Source organism: Strigops habroptila, chromosome Z (genome assembly GCF_004027225.2).
Source record: "Strigops habroptila isolate Jane chromosome Z, bStrHab1.2.pri, whole genome shotgun sequence".
Classification (NCBI taxonomy): Eukaryota; Metazoa; Chordata; class Aves; order Psittaciformes; family Psittacidae; genus Strigops; species Strigops habroptila.
The window spans coordinates 54,422,227-54,437,714 of record NC_044302.2 but is presented as its reverse complement, the minus strand read 5'-3'; positions in this window follow the sequence as shown (position 1 = coordinate 54,437,714).

The window sequence follows — 15,488 nt, the reverse complement described above, 5'->3', positions numbered from 1 at the left end:
GCAGACTAAACTGGCAAGATCAGAGCACTTCTCAGTTTTGTTTTTAAGGGGCGGGGGCAGGGGCAGCAAGGAGAAGGTTGGAGCTAAATGAAGTTTAAAGGTAGAATGCACGTCTATCACCAAACTTTTAAAATAATGGAATGTAAGTACCTTTGAAATCATATAGAAGAACAGAAGGTCTTTTAAGGGTGAGTTCATAGTAAGAGCTGGAGAAGATTTCTGTTGTCACTTCTAATGCAAATTTCTTAGTACTATTGTGGGAGGCTATCAAGTGTAAGCCACTCTGTCTTCTGTATGTACTCAGGATAAATTAGGAGGCACTCGCTGAACTGCAGAGCCCTTAGATTTCCAAAGCCTATTTCCTCAGCTGTAAAACTGAATGACAGTACCAGTTTGCTCTTCTGTAGAGCCTTCCAGACAACGTGTAATGGCTCTGCCTGGCATTGCATGGATGACTGAACACATCTTGACACAAAAAGTCTTCAGCGGGTACACAGCATGGGCTGGGTGTTATAACCTTCTATCAACTCAAGTTGTCATTTTCCATGTGAGAGCATTCCCCCTACAGTCCTCAGGCATCTGTCTCTTTATTTGACTGCCTCCATGGCGATTGCATGCTGCAGCTGGAAAACTCTTTGCTGAAATTTTCCACTTCAGAGGGCTTCTTTCTGCCTAAAATGGGTGTTGCAGTTAGAAGTGAGAACTTGTGAAGACAACAAATACTTTTAAACACAGTCATCAGATTATGCTCCTTACTGGAAAGTGATGCCTTTCTGATCTGTAATTTCCTTTTCCAGTAGGACTGTCAGTGGAATGACACACTCATTAGCTTATTGCCTGAGCTTGCTTGTCTAAAAGCAAACTAAAAACTTTCTAGCAACTGAGTAAATCTAAAAGTGAAACTTTAAATGTTTTAAATATGGGATATGGCACTATATCAAACACTTACTAAATAGACAAGTATAAGGAGTTGCGAAAATATGGTTACTACAGATTTTCCAGACCAAAAGTTCTGGAAATGATCCATAGATTGTTATAGGTTATAATGAATATGACCTCAAAAATAAAGTGGTGGTTAAAGAAACATTACACATTTATTTGTTAATTTTATAATCTATACCTGATGTATAGATTTTCTATAGTATTTCCCTCTCCCCATTAGAGAATGTCAGATTGCAACTAAGTTTTTTATTATTCTCCAAATACAAATTTGATTACCATTGCAATACTAACCCAAACTCTTTCTCTTGTTATTGCCTCTGAGGAAAGGCCAAGTAAGTAGAATTATGTACAGCACATTTCAAGAATTTAAAGTGAATGAAGTCATGGTGACATGGTTTAGTGTGAGGTGTCCCTGCCCATGGCAGGGGGCGTTGGAACTAGAGGATCTTAAAGTCCTTTCCAACCCTAACTGTTTTATGATTCTATGATTCTATGTCTAAAGTGTAGTATAGAAAGCAATGAAATATCATTCTGTTGCCAGTGCTACAGATCATAAGCCTTTACTTTTGCTATTGTGCATAAGGGAATCCACTTATCCAAGAATGTGTATAATTGTGGGCTGATCTCCACCTATATCTTTCCTTGACACCCTCCTAAAAGATTCTGTCCTTGATCAGGGAGTCCGGTCTCATGTGAACAAGCACAAGCATTTGAAAAGTCAGTAACAGATAGATAGATAGACAGACAGACAGATAGATAGATAGATAAGTAACCATAAAATAGCGATTTCAAAACAATTGCTCAAATATAAGCTACTTTGTTTTACAGCTTCCATTGCTGGAATAAATCTCACATTGTTTGTCTTACAACAATAGTTGCAGGTACTACTTTCCTCCTATGACTAGTATTTTTAATGTAAAAAGTAGTATGCATACTGTAGCTAGTGCAGATCAGCTTCATGTTTTGTTGTCTTAACCTTATTGCTTAATTTAATAATATGAGTTTGATTTATTTTGGGGTGTGGGGTTTTGTGTTTTGTTCTTTGTTTGGTGGGTTTTTTGTGTTGTTTTGCTTTGTTTTCCTTAGTATTGTTTTGTTTTTTTGCTTTTTTTCCTCTACCTGAACATCAGAGTTTTTTGCAATTACTTAACAATTTTTTAGAGTATAACATTTCCAAGTCAGTTTTTGTCCTAAAACTGTATATTCAAAAAGAAATCATATGAAGATAACGTACCAAATGATCATATGATCAATACTATGACACATCATTGTAGCATAGGCTTAAATCCGTATGGTTTCTGGGTTTCTGGGTTTGAAATTTTGTTAATACTGATTAAGATTCCTGTGTGACACAGGTAGCGTGTAGTTATAGAGACACTTTTTTTAATGTAAGATGTCTGGAAAGGTTCTAATATGTCAAGATTCAATTCCCTTGTGTCTTTCTATAGATGCTAGTCAGACGTCTTTTTTTTATTGCCTATATAATAATTCTCATCCTGCCTTACATTAGCATATAAAATCCCACTGTTTTCCCTTTACCATGGGATTCTCAAAGTAGCATAGCTTTGGCATTGGACTTACACAATTTTAGTCAGTTCAACTGATTATGAAACTGCAGTCCAAATAGGTTTAATAGTTCCCTAAGTAAATATTTAAATGTGAATTCTGATAAAGACTTGCAGGTTACCATAAGCAGTAGAAGTTGAAACACTAAGCTTTCCCTTTGTAATCTACAAAGAAACTTTGGTGTGAACATAAGTTTGTAAACGTCCAGATAAATGAAAGGTCATTTTTTGTTGTGAAAATACATAAGCAAGGAATAGCAAGCAATAGACAAGACTGGCTGGTCAGGAGATTCCCAGTCAAACTGACAAAGCTGTATTGAAACCACTGAAGAATTAAAGAGTGATTTAATCTGAATGATAAAAATTATGGAGCTTATTTTAGTTATTAACCTTGATCTAAAGATATTCTTTAAATTAAAAGCTGCTTAATTCTTTAGCAATATATAGTAATTTTTTATATATGTCAATGTTTAAATAAGATAGTACTGTAAAATAATTTTCAAATCAGCATGTCTTTTGAAAAGTTTTGTTCTTCCGATTTCTTTGAAATCACAAGTGGCTATTTAAATTCCTGTCAGTTTAAAGTCACACAGTCATTCTCTTCTCTCTTCAGCTTGAATATATTGCAAGCTCCTAACTCAAAGGCTTTGCTTTGAAGTTTCCCTTCTAAAATAACTCTCAAGCGCAGCACTGGCCTCTACATTGGCTGTGTGAAGTATTGTGCCTGGACACTAGTTGATCAAAAATCTGTAGAAGCAGGAAAATAAATGGTTTTTCACCCTGCATTGATTAAGGGAGGATTGAAATCACAATGTTTCTGCACAGTATGTTATATTCCCACCTAGTGAGGAAACATTGATTTTACATGTATTTATCTTCTATGTGGCCGCTAACGATATATGTAAAATCTACTACACAGCCGAGGTTCCATTCAGAAATCTAGATGCACACAGGAAGTGACTACATTGTCTTCCCCAATTGCACTTACAGCTCTGCGACTGAAGTTATTGCAAGCCAAATTTTATTCTGAAATCAGAACATAACAAAATTTTACAAAAGTTTGCATCAGGATGGAGGTTTCTGCCTTAACATTATGGAAGAATTTTGATTTCAAGGTATTGCTAAATAGTAATGCAAGAAGAAAATAAGTTTCTGACTATTTTCTTTATTTAATAGAAATTTATAGACCTTACTTTTCTTGTTTAACAAGCTATACTTCTCATATAAACTTTTGTGCCTTACATATCTTACTAATGAGCCATTAGCAAGACTATAAAACACAGAGTTCCACTTGCATAACAGTAAAACACTTTCTTGGTATTCCTGTCTCTCATTACATTTTTTCCAAAATAATTTTTACAAGTGCTATGTACTTCTTTAGAAATATTGTGGTATTGAATGTAAGCTAGTCTGAAAGTTAATAACTCTTTCAAAAAGACAAAGTAGGTATTTCGGTATGAAATCTCATAATAATCAAGTAAACAAGAAAAAGAAGATGTTTTGTGCTCTCTACGTGGCAGAGATTCTTTGGAGAATATCTGATACCTTGCTAGGTATGCAGTTAATTAATAGTGGGTGCAATTGGTAAAGCAAATCACAGCAGAACAGATATGCACTCAACAAAAAACACTTAATTGGTGATTTGCTTTTTAGGCGAAGTTCATCAGATATGGTGCTTCACAAGAATGTTAAAGAAATCAGAGCTACTAGGCTCTGGACTAGGAGCTATAAAGCAGAAGTAAAGATCAGAAGATAAATTGAACACATCTCCAAGTTCAAAACACATGGCCATAGCCCTAGCCCAACAAGGAAGAGATAGAAAAGGTTGCAGATAGAGTGGCCAGGTTTGGAATAAACATGCATTCTAATTGTGTACACCAGCACATGAAGACTGTTGGGAAGGGATATCCAATGGACATGAGATTTCATTTGAAATAAAACGTTAAGTGAAGTCAAAGATTTCACTAAAAAAGACCCCTAGGGTTTAAGACATGAAAGTACGGTACATGCAAGATACATGGAAGAAAGTTATTGGCATAATTACCTTAAAAATGGACAAAATTGGAATCTTTGTACTAGTACATATAGTACCAGTGTACATATAGTACATACCATCTACATATAGTGTACATATAGTACTAGTGAATGCCTGGCATCAGCACTCCTGAATAGAGGAAAATGGAGGGAGGGAGCCTGTAGATACAGAGGTGGAGAGTTTTGTTTGTTTTCTTTTTTCTTTTTCAAACAAGAAGCCAAGATTAGTCAAAATGAACATTTATTTTCATTGCTATGCAGCACCAAAGCAGCATTGCCATATCCAAGAATAACATAATTACAAACATCAGAATTACAAGGTCAATTAATACTTTAATTCAAACAACTTTTTACTACATTTCATTAACCCTTAAAGGAAGATCCCGAATTTTCACACAAGACAAGCAGACAAGTACATAAGTAAAAAGCCCGTGCATCATCAAGAGATTTCAGAGACAGTGCTAAAGATGAGCCCTTTTTAAAACAACTTGGACCCAGTATGTGACAAACAGTATATGCCCCACCCTAAGAAAGCGAGCTTTCTATCAAAATGAGATTTGTTTAAAGATATCAAATAGTAATTCCGCAGCTTGACATGAAAGAAATATGGATTTTAGTGTACATGAAAATCATCAGGGATCTGAAAAAAAAAAAAAGAATAAATAACTAAATTATTTTTTTCTGGCTTCAAAGGAATAGAGAAACTGGGAAATACATATGGCCAAAAGTAACCCAAAGCAAGCACAATAGCTGATATTGCCAACACTGTAAAAAATAGTCCTTGGAAGAAGCAGAGGTTCTTGCTGTCAGAAAAAAATAATTATCTGTTAACTTCCCTCAGACAGTCTTACTAAAGCACAAGAGAATAGGAGATTATGCATACCAAGTGGTTTTATTTAGATTAAATATCTATTACGGAAATACCTCAGAGAGTCTCATATTTCAACAAAATACAGGTGAAATACTGCCTCCCATTATTCCCATGAGAAATGTCTTCACAGAAAACAGTGGGAAAATAGAATTTCATACCAAAATGATGCAGTTGGGCTCTGATGCCTCTTTAGTTATGTTAAAAAGTGGAACTGCACTGTTGAAACATAGCTTCTCATCACTGAATTTTTAAAGCCAGCAGTAGAAATCAACAACAGGGTAGCCTGGGACTTGCTAGCAAAGATGGCGAAACAATATACTTTGAATGTGAAGTGCCAGGAATTACCAACACTTCGTGAAAACAAAGCTGTGTCCATCTCTGATGGGAAATAGCTGTCATTAACAGCAAAGACAGGTGGTAGCCACACATTAATAGACACCTACAACAGCTAAGTGACATCTGCAAATCTCAGCAGGCAAAGAATTCAGGTGTGGAGATATTTATTCAAGAAGTCCTCCGTAGAGGCGATGATTACATCAGGCTGTACTAGTGAAGGCCCAGGACACGCCAGAGCTAAAAGTAGCAGATTAAACAGAGCTAAACAATGTATTGAGATCTACAGAGCACTTCATGAATAAGCACTTCAGCCTTGCTTACAGGCTCTAAGTCTGAAATTTATCATATACTGTTGATGATTACCAGCTGTTACATTTGGCTGGGAGGAGAGAAATGAAGAAGTGTAATTTTTAAGAGCATGCATCCTGAGCCAGATTGATTGTTTATCATTAACAACAAAAAATGTTGATCAGCAAGACAGCTAATGAGCCAGGCACGTTTTAGATTCCCAGATTTAGAGCAGCTTCTCACACTAAGACAACCTGTACATTGCAGAGACATGACTTTCCCAATTTTTTTTCTCTTCCAGACAAACATCAGTGGTTTTGGTACCATCACAGGGGAACCAGAAGGACTCGATCTCCTCAACTTCGCTGCTTTCAAAGTTTAAATAGTGTCAGAGGGTTGGGGAGAAGAAAAGAAAGTGGGCAAAGGGGTTCCTCTCTGTCTTGAGTGCAATGGCAGTGTGTCCCCACCTGCCAAAAGCTGAACAGCAAATATCTCTCCTAGTGTCAATAAACAGAAGTGCCTGAGGAGAACACTAGAATTAATTCGTTCAAATTTACTGACTTCACACACTCATTAATCTTAAAAACATATGAAATACTAAACACAACAGAAAAGGCCTATGACTGAGAAGTTGCAGTCTATTTGTGAACCTCCTCGTAGATGAGGGTGTGTTGGAGGTGATAACGGCAATACTATTTTGCACAAGAGCTCTTGATATGAGCAAGGGGAAAAAAATCAGGGGAGTGTCTGTTCAATAGAGTAGGTTTTTGCTTCACTATTTTATTCTATTTCCAGGACTGATATGTGGATGCACAGCAGTTCAGGACCCAGAACCAGTACCTTTCACCAGAAGTTCCCTGATGCCAGGAAAGCTTTCTCCTAGGCATTTTCAGCTAGTTTACACTTACACCATCTTCATATGGTTATACTTTTTGTATGATTTACAAGTATTTTTGTTCCACAAATCCCTGTGTCGGCATAGGTGCTGACTTACTAAATACAGTTTATGTATCCAGGATACCAACAAGAACATTGTTGGGTTTTCCCCACAATTTAGTTTTTCAAATTATATATTCTGACACATAGTGATATTAGGCAGCAAAACCGAAAATAGACTCATCAATATTAAAACATGCAAATTATATATTTTCAATAAAACATTATCATTTGACTTTACAATACATATCCAACTTTGCTTTCTAGGGAGGCAGAAAGATTCCTTAGACAATATACTGTTTCATTATAAACTATGCAAATCCTAGCTTATCCTCCTTCTGAGTAGAAGACTACAGCTTTCTATTTCCATGCCTAAATCAGCTTTTTCAGTTTTATGATGAAGTTCATTGATCATATGAATGGCTCATAGAAAAGCATCACTACCCTGCAATTTTCCAAATAGGTATAGAATAAGTGTTTATTATTTTATCTTTATACTTCCTAAGCAGAGTGATGTTGGAGTAAAAAAAAATCCCAACAAACAAACAGACAACCAAACGAAAAAAACTTCCTTTATATGCTTTTCTTCTGCAGATAGACCCATCATATGCTGAACTCTATAATACTAGAACAGAGTGGTGGGAAGCAAAGACATAAGGCCTTGCCTAAGAAGCCAAAGCTACTTATTACCCTAACGTCTGGAATGAAGCAGCTTCAAGGAAAAACAAGTCCTTTCAAGAGGTTTGGTTTGGTTTTGTTTCTTTTTAAATTCTGGAGTGAATTTTGTAGTTCTACTTTGAAAATATCTTCTTTTTAAAGCATGTATATCAACAACGAAGTTAACTATCTCACTAAACATTTGTTGCATTTTCTGTTCATAGTAAATGAAACAAGCAAACTGAAGAGTTAGCGAAGAAAGGGAGGAAAAGAAAGTGAATGAAAAAAAATTATCCTATTTGTACAGATAAATACAATGAGCTAGATCCAATTGCCTCATGCATGATGAAATACACATGTAAATCGGTTTCTCAGCCAAACCCTAGACCCCACAGTGTCTCCAGTAGGTGTTTTGGCCCCCCTGCTTCCTCCTGAAGCCAACTCACGAACCTCTGCTGTCTAACTTGGCTTCCCAAACCATTTGCCCTACTCACTGTCAAGTCTGGCTTGGCTTATGCTGGTGCTTACACACAGATGTAGTAGCAGTAACCACACAGTATGCACATGGCCCAGCCTGCCTGGTTGCTTTCAGCCTGTGCACACAGGTCCCCTCTGATCCACAGTCTAAATCCAAGGGCTGGCATTTACACCTCCGCACACAGAAAAGAGAACATATGCCTTACCTAGGAAAAGAGTCAGAAAAGGAGTTTAATGAGAAGACAGGGCAGACTGTGCTGATCAGGCACAGAGCATGGCCAGGCACACATACTGACCAGCAAGCTCTTGACATGCAGCCAACACTTAGGCCCTTATCCCTCTATTTTTCCACACTTGTCCCTCCCCAAAACACCTCGATTCTCCCATTTCCTGCATATGGTCTTTCCCTAAGCATCCCCTAGTAAGTTTTTTCTAAGATGCTGTTCCCTGCATGCCAGGGTAAGTCCTATACTACAGTAGGTAGCACACCTCTCAGATTGAAAGGTGATGAGGTGACTTTCTGCTGCCACCCCGGGGCAGTGGGGCTGACACTTTCCTGGGGCAGGGGCTCAGGTGTCTTATGAGGCTGTTGAATCACCCCACCTGCTAGTGGCATTCTGCACACCATGGTGTAGCTGAAGGTAAGCCTTTAATCACATACCTAACAGAAGTTTCTCTGGCTTATGAAATGCTGTCATCTAGTCCTAAGTACCTAGTAAATACATAGTAGCAATAATGAACAGCTACTAGCTACCTTGTTTTCTATTAAGAAACATTTGTGGTTAAGTTAGAGCTCTGCTTATTAGCAACTTCCAAAGAATATATCAGGAGGAACACATCATTTAATCAAAGACTGTGAACTTGGATTGCCTTAAGAAGCTATTAGCTCCTTTAAGGGAAATTACACATTTGCACCAAGCTAGGGTGAAGCTAAATGAAAAATTTATAGAGCATAGAACACCTAGAATAAAAGGAGCTTTCCTCTGCAGTGACTGAAGGCAGAAGTTAGATAGTGATTCTTGCTGAAGTTAGCATACATCTAACCTAAAATTTAGCATATGAATCCTATCCTGAGTCTAAGTCCCTCCAGCAGATGGAGGAACTTGCTAAAAGTCTTTTCCACTTCAGTGATGGAAAATAGAACACCTTAAGACTTCAGTTTTTAAGAAGCAAAGTTATCTTTTCTTAAAAAGTGACAAAGGTAAAGCTGCCTACTGCCTCCATTTACATGAGTTATGATTCCATGCTGGCGGCAAATACTGCCAAGAAAGCTCAATGTGTAAGGAATCCTTGAAGCACTTTTTTTTTTTTAAGTATATTTTTAACTTTGTATATATTGCCTGTAACTTGCTCTTAAGGGTTAGAGGGGAAAAAAATAACTACTAATAAGCAAAATAGCTGGCTCTTTTTAATGACAAAAACTTGGTTTGTCAATGGATATGAGATTTTTGAAGGCAGTCATTAATTTAAAAATAAAGTATAATTAATTAAATTAAATGAGTTGATTTAATTTATTTGAATAACCAGCTTTTGAAAAATCTGTATGCAGTTTATTCTTTCCCTTATACTATGCAAGGATACATATTTTATTTAAAGACTTCCATAACTTACTTACAGGCAAATGTCAAAAAAAACGTCATCAAAAATATTTTTTAAAAATATAATTAATGTGGTTTTATCTTTGTTTTTTCTTACTATAAATATGTATCACCTTGTCCTGACCAACTTGCTCACAGAGATTACCTCAAGCTTCTTCCAGCTTTTTAAGTGTCTGCATGTAACCTTGCACTATGTATTTCAACAAAATACTTGCTTTTAAAAGATTTGGCTTTTTTTCACCTGCTACATGAGAGGGAACATGAGTGGGCTGGAAGAAAGACGAAAAACATATTTCAACTTTGCAGTTACAACATAGCTGTATGTGAATTATTCTACATGCCTTCAGTAAAAAAGCAGCATTCTTCATTTTCCCCACCACAGCATCATCTGCTTTACTTTATGAACAGCAATATAATAATTTTTTAAAAAAATAGAACTCTAAGCCATGAAACTGTGTTTGAAAAAGGATAGCCTAAAAAAAAAACCCCAACGTGTCCCATATACTGCTCTCAGATTTAATTTTCAGCAGACATATATCCTTGCATTTTTCACACAAATGTAGTGATTATATTCTTTCCCAAAAGCTTCAGTTTTAGTCTAATTAGATAACGGTTTGCCAGCTACTTACCACTCTAAAATATAGTCACATTGTTCCAAAGAATCATATTGTTCCAGAAGCTGCATATGTTACTAGCACTGTTAAACTAGCAAAACAAACAGTATGTTTTCATGTGTAATACAGAAAAAACACCCTCTTATCTGTGGTTGCAACATATGCAGTCTAAAACTGTTTTTATTTAGCTCATATCTCTTAATTTTTTAGAGAAATGCTCAGATAAAGAAATTAGCACTTGCAGAGCCTGAAACTTTTACAGTATTCATTAGCTGCTGTAATAGCTCTTAGTGGCCAAACCCAAAAGTAACAAAAAGAATTTTAACATGGAAGTGAAATAGTACAATTTACCACTCATGAAAAGAAGTTTTAGATTTGTGGACTTCTGGTTCCACAAATTTTTATACATGTGTGTCATTGTTATAAGCTTGGTAGTCCAAGAGATGAAGAAAGACCCATCTCACAGTGAGCTCATAGAAACCTGCCTGGCAGCTGAAGGTGAGAGTAAGAGTTGGCAGCCCTCAAGCCTTTGAAGTAATAGTTGTGAATACAAAATCAAGGTGTATCTTTTTTTGTCTGCTCACAGACGTTCTGCCAACGAGAAAAAGCCAAGTACATCCAGTATGTCCATCCCCAAGTTGTCTTAATCTGCACAATGCAGGTATTGTCACTAGCAGCCTGCAGTAACATTTGTTCCCTGGGACAGGATTGTCCTTACTTCTAAGGATATTATGTTTTGATGCAGCAGCCTAAGGGAGAACTTTTACCTAGCTGAAGATCCTGAGGAACCCAGAAGCATGGCAGCAATCTCTGAGCTTGAGTGTATTGCTTCCTTTGAAATTAACTTATTTATACATCCCCATTCTTAAAAGCTAATACAAGAAAATACCACTTGTTGTAGCAGGTTAGAGTGTCATGCCAGCTCTAGAAATATTCTGTTTTCCTCTGCCTCTTTCTCTAGCAGGATCTGGTATTAGCTGCTTCAAGATGTCCAAGAACCTTTACTGTGGATATGATAACCAAATCAGGTGGTTAGCTCCCTGATCCATCTTTGAAGGTACATCTCGAACTTTTTCTGCCTTTGCCATGAATCTCAAGATTTTTCCACTGAGAATAGAACACATAGCTCCGTTCATTTTTAGGCAGATTGTACTGAGGCACCAATATGAGGTATTTAAACAGCAGGACTCAAACTTTACGGTCTTTGGTGGGAACAGTGCCTTGGTCCATTCTGCTCACAGTGTTACCAAAAATCAGACCCAAGTTTCAGATTGATTTTTATTCTATAAGGACCCTGAAAACCTTATGTCACATAATCTTCAACTTTTCATTCAAGTTATCTCAGTGCTCTCAGTTCTACTTATATTATAGCCCTTGTAAGAGTCTCAGGAGTCAGAGACTGTGGTCTCAAAAAAACTCATGTTACATATGGATGTGTGCATATAACTGAATTAAAGGGAGAGGCAGAAGAATACTTGAAGTCTCCTGAAGGAAAAAAAGTTACAAGATTTAGAATTTTCTAACTTTTGAAAAGTGTCTGTTAACCTACTGGTTGTAAATTAAATCGTAAAAACATGAATGAAGAGACAGAGAAACTAGCAAACGAAGTAAATATAGTTGGGGCTTTTTTGTTTAATTGCAATGTATTCCATTCTTCGATGTAGGGGGTTGTCTCTAGGAAGACAAAACTAACATTTATTTACATTTAGAAATTTACATTTAGATTTTAATTCATTACATTCACATTGTACCAGAATCCAAAATCTTTATGTAAATTTATGTGATGAGCCTTCCAATATGTTTAGTATTAGTGAAGGAGATACGAGCACAAAGGTCAGATTCACAGAAGTCTGACACTTACTTGAAAACTCATTTCTTATGCCACACAGCTTAGACAAAATGTAGTCCTCAAAAAAATCAAGCCAGTTCTAGAATAATACAATCAACTATTTTTACAGATGAGACTGATGTAAAGTCATTGCCACATTGTTGTTCAGTCTAAATCAGCTTAGTCTTTCCCTCTATTTTGGAATAATGTTTGTCCTATTTTTGAACCGGTATCAACATTTTCCACAGAGTTGGTACTCACATCCATCATGCCTGTTGCTTATCTTTGCACAGCATATGAACAATTCAGCATTAACCCTGTTTACCTTCCTTTGGGAGGTCCAATAACACATTTACACATTCTGTTTGCAAATCCTGTAATTTACTAAGGGCTAAAGTGCAACCAGCCCTGCAATAATAGCTTAAAAAATCTGAGGAGAAAATGAGATCTCTTTGGATTTCACTGAATCTTCTGATCAAAAGTATCTATCTATCTGCTACATTTTTTGAAGACAATTTTGAATTGCTTTATTGTGGACTGGAACACAGAAGAGAGAAGAAGCTGTTATAAAACATGGAAAAGCACTGAGCTTGGGCTTGTCAGTCTCCACAGAGGGGCAATCAAGAAGGTGGTGAGTCAAAAGTACAAAGAAGAATAAGGATGGAGAAGGATACCAGTGGCAGAGCAACTCATCAGAGTGTGCCTCCAATCCCTGACAGCACAGTGAGCTTTTTTTAAACAGCACATGCTGCAGAATCCCTCCTCCACACTATGCACAGACAAACTGTACAATTCATCCAAGCCAACCAGGACAACTGTTAGTTTTCCCATGAATAGAGTCCTTATTCAAAAATCTTCTGGATGAATTCACTGCATTCTGAAAGCCTCATTCTAGCCTAGCAACAGCACTTTCATAAAGTCCCTTTGTAAGTCTTGGCTAAAATTATGTAATAATAAGTTTAGATCCAGCAGCTCAAAGGACTATTTTTTACAATGAGGTCAGTAAGAGAGAGAAGATGATGATGTATGGTTTGGTGGCTGCAATCCAGTCCAAACACTCAGCAAAGTAAAGTAAATAGTTCTCATCTGGCTTTGGTCTGCTCTTCCTACCTGCACCTGCTGAAAGACTCATTGAGGTACAGTATATTATTAGCATGTTTTGCAGTCAACAGCAGTTATGAGTTTATAAAATATCAACCTGCCTGTTAAAAAAGAAACTACTTATTCTTCTTTCAGGAGATATTTATGATTTGTTTCCATTATGCAGATTGCACATGCATGCTGTCTTAAACAATAAAAAGCTAAAAGTACAGTCTCTAAGTATTATAAGACACAATTATGCAGAGGACAAGAGGCAGTGGGCACACACTGAAACACAAGATGCTCGGTATAACCATCAGGAAACACTTCTTTATTGCTGGGGTGGCTGAGCGCTGGCACAGGTTGCCCAGAGAGATGATGGAGCCTCCATCCTTGCAGATCTTCAAACACCATCTGTACATGGTTCTGGGCAGCCAACATTAAGTCCATCTGGTCCATCTGGTCCAACCCCCCTGCTCAGCTCAAGCAGGTTGGACCAGATGCGCTTGAGGTCCCTTCTAAGCTTAGCCATTCTGTGATTATGCACACATGTGAATTTAGGAAATGGGCCTGTGTGGGTGCTACACAAATAAGACAGGTAGGAATATATTGGATTCTGCTGAAATGACATGATCCTGGTGCAGGCCAGGAGCTCAATAGAGAGATGGGATTATATCTTTTCTATGTAGCACTTCTGTGTGCTACTGATCTCCAGGGCAGCCATGTGCCTGCATAGTAATCCTCTACATGGGTTTTGCTGTCTATCCCCAAGCTCAAGAGTGGATACGTGGCAACATGGGCTGATCACAAAATGAGTGTAGAGGAGGCATGAATATCAAGAAACATCTTTATATGAGCATGACCAGGTGCTTCTAAACATCTTTATGTGAGGCACCAGTACTTCCAAAAACAAGTTGTATTTGAAAATGATAATATCCCTACAAGGCGATGTTTTTTAAATGGGATTATATTTAGCAGTGGATAAATCAGAAATGCTGAGATTATAAATACAGCAAAGAAGCAGGCAAGAAAAAACAGGAAGCAAAAACTAGCTTTTTGAGAATCGGGTGACTGGAAGTAAAATCTAAAAACTTTCAGCTGATGCCTGACAGCTGCAATGGAGTAAGAACAGGTCTCTTCTGCCTTCATCACCATACCTATTTATAAGCAAAAGAACAGAAGCTTTGTTAGACTGTCTCTGATGATGTAGGAGATTGATCATCATGCAGGCAACAGGGCATTCTAATGGTGACTTTTCACTATGCTAGTGAAAAATACCTTTACCTAAGCTTGAAAACAACGCCAATCCAACACAGAAAAAGAGTACAAAGGTAAAAGTGACTTTTTGTCCTTCTGCTGAAATAGATTCTCTTATGTGACCTCACTTCCTACATTTATTGCAGGTGCTGTGGCCAGAATGACAGCTAGTGCTCCTAAAGGCTGGCAGCAACAATAATTTGGAGTAGTAGATGGGCTGATTTAAATCATTTCAGCCTTGCTTACAATAGTGCTGTCATAAACTAGCTAACCTTATTAGCTGTGCTTTGTGTTTCTGATTTTTCTTTAAGGATGTGTTAAAGGATGTCAAAGTCAGCCCTGCCACTGTCCATATATGTGCTCTGAACAAATACAAGATTTCATCTTTCTGTACCATCAATCTGACACACAGGAAGAGTAGATTCACCTAAAGGAGGCAGGGTGAAAATTTCACCTAAGTAATAATGACTTTTATTTGTTTGGATTGGTCCAGCATTCTCAAATTGCAATGCAATTTTTAAAATTTTAACCAGGTGGGGAAATATGATAGTGATCAGTGTTATAAGGTTTCATAAAATCAGGCTGAAATAGGACAACCATTTACATATTGTTGTATTTTCCACTATCCTGTTAATGAGCTGGGGAAAAAAAAAATAATTTCCCATAAGTAGAATTGTTGTACCTTCCAAGATGAAGAACAAGATTCCTAACAACAAACAAAAACACCTACTACCAAGAAAATAACTACACCTGTTGGGAAAGAGACTGTGGTTAGTGTTCCAGGCCCAGTCTCCGGTAAGTGTAATTTTTCAATGTACACGCAATATTCTCATATGACTTCTAATTATCACCTTTGCCTCTTGCCTGTGCATTAATATGAAGTGACAAGCATATATCAATGCTGGAAAACAAACACTCTTGAAGCTATCCCCCATTTAGCAGAGGCTTTTTTTTCTATTTAAAGATAGAATTTTTGCAGGCACGTTGATTTTATCCCTCTTCTCA